This window comes from Micropterus dolomieu, linkage group LG10 (genome assembly GCF_021292245.1).
Source record: "Micropterus dolomieu isolate WLL.071019.BEF.003 ecotype Adirondacks linkage group LG10, ASM2129224v1, whole genome shotgun sequence".
NCBI classification, from domain to species: Eukaryota; Metazoa; Chordata; class Actinopteri; order Centrarchiformes; family Centrarchidae; genus Micropterus; species Micropterus dolomieu.
Window position 1 is genome coordinate 29,566,984 of NC_060159.1, and position 2,450 is coordinate 29,569,433.

Consider the following 2,450-nt stretch of genomic DNA (forward strand, 5'->3'; position numbering starts at 1 on the left):
CTACTGCTACTGCTACTGCTACTGCTGCTAAGACTACTACTGCTGCTACTACTACTGCTGCTACTGCTGCTACTGCTAGGATTACTACTGCTGCTGCTGCTGCTGCTGCTGCTGCTACTACTACTGCTGCTGCTGCTGCTGCTACTGCTAGCACTACTACTGCTGCTACTACTGCTACTGCTAGCACTACTACTGCTGCTAGGACTACTACTGCTACTACTGCTACTGCTAGGACTACTACTGCTGCTACTGCTACTGCTAGGATTACTACTGCTGCTACTACTACTGCTACTGCTAGGATTACTGCTGCTACTACTACTACTGCTACTGCTAGGATTACTACTGCTGCTACTGCTACTGCTAGGACTACTACTGCTACTGCTAGGACTACTACTGCTACTGCTAGGACTACTACTGCTACTGCTAGGACTACTACTACTGCTACTGCTAGGATTACTACTGCTGCTACTGCTACTGCTAGGATTACTACTGCTGCTACTGCTAGGATTACTACTGCTGCTACTGCTACTACTGCTACTGCTAGGATTACTACTGCTGCTACTGCTACTGCTAGGATTACTACTGCTGCTACTGCTACTGCTAGGATTACTACTGCTGCTAGGACTACTGCTAGGACTACTACTGCTGCTAGGACTACTGCTAGGACTACTACTGCTACTGCTACTACTGCTAGGACTACTACTGCTACTGCTACTACTGCTAGGACTACTACTGCTACTACTGCTACTGCTAGGACTACTACTGCTAGGATTACTACTGCTGCTAGGACTGCTACTGCTACTACTACTGCTACTACTAGGACTGCTACTACTGCTACTGCTAGGACTACTACTGCTGCTAGGACTACTACTGCTACTGCTAGGATTACTACTGCTGCTAGAACTACTACTGCTACTACTGCTACTGCTAGGATTACTACTGCTGCTGCTGCTGCTGCTGCTGCTGCTACTACTACTGCTGCTGCTGCTGCTACTGCTAGCACTACTACTGCTGCTACTACTGCTACTGCTAGCACTACTACTGCTGCTAGGACTACTACTGCTACTACTGCTACTGCTAGGATTACTACTACTGCTACTGCTGCTGCTACTACTGCTGCTGCTACTACTGCTGCTGCTGCTGCTGCTGCTGCTGCTACTACTGCTGCTGCTGCTACTACTGCTACTACTGCTACTGCTAGGACTACTACTGCTAGGACTACTACTGCTACTACTACTGCTACTACTACTGCTACTACTGCTACTGCTACTGCTACTGCTGCTAAGACTACTACTGCTGCTACTACTACTGCTGCTACTGCTGCTACTGCTGCTAAGACTACTACTGCTGCTGCTGCTGCTACTGCTAGCACTACTACTGCTGCTGCTACTGCTACTGCTAGCACTACTACTGCTGCTACTACTGCTACTGCTAGCACTACTACTGCTGCTAGGACTACTACTGCTACTACTGCTACTGCTAGGACTACTACTGCTGCTACTGCTACTGCTAGGATTACTACTGCTGCTACTACTACTGCTACTGCTAGGATTACTGCTGCTACTACTACTACTGCTACTGCTAGGATTACTACTGCTGCTACTGCTACTGCTAGGACTACTACTGCTGCTACGACTACTGCTAGGACTACTACTGCTACTGCTACTACTACTGCTACTACTAGGACTGCTACTACTGCTACTGCTAGGACTACTACTGCTGCTAGGACTACTACTGCTACTACTGCTACTGCTAGGACTACTACTGCTACTGCTAGGACTACTGCTACTACTAGGACTGCTACTACTGCTACTGCTAGGACTACTACTGCTGCTAGGACTACTACTGCTACTGCTAGGATTACTACTGCTGCTAGAACTACTACTGCTACTACTGCTAGGATTACTACTGCTGCTGCTGCTGCTGCTGCTACTGCTGCTGCTGCTGCTGCTACTGCTGCTGCTGCTGCTGCTGCTACTGCTAGCACTACTACTGCTGCTACTACTGCTACTGCTAGCACTACTACTGCTGCTAAGACTACTACTGCTGCTACTACTACTGCTGCTACTGCTGCTAAGACTACTACTGCTGCTAAGACTACTACTGCTGCTACTGCTGATAAGACTACTACTGCTGCTACTGCTGATAAGACTACTACTGCTGCTACTGCTGATAAGACTACTACTGCTGCTACTGCTGCTAAGACTATTACTGCTGCTACTGCTGCTAAGACTATTACTGCTGCTACTGCTGCTAAGACTACTACTGCTGCTACTGCTGCTAAGACTACTACTGCTGCTACTGCTGCTAAGACTACTACTGCTGCTACTGCTACTGCTGATAAGACTACTACTGCTGCTACTGCTACTACTGCTACTGCTAGGACTACTACTGCTGCTACTACTGCTACTGCTTGAGTACTACTAGTCTACTGCTACCGGGCCCTGGTG

General features: G+C 48.4%; 1 protein-coding gene across 3 annotated transcripts in view; it reads left to right on the forward strand.

Moving 5' to 3' along the window:
* cdc42bpb (CDC42 binding protein kinase beta (DMPK-like)) overlaps positions 1–2,450 on the forward strand; it is a 49,021-nt gene that overhangs the window by 10,178 nt on the left and 36,393 nt on the right. The gene's annotated exons all lie outside the window — the stretch shown is intronic.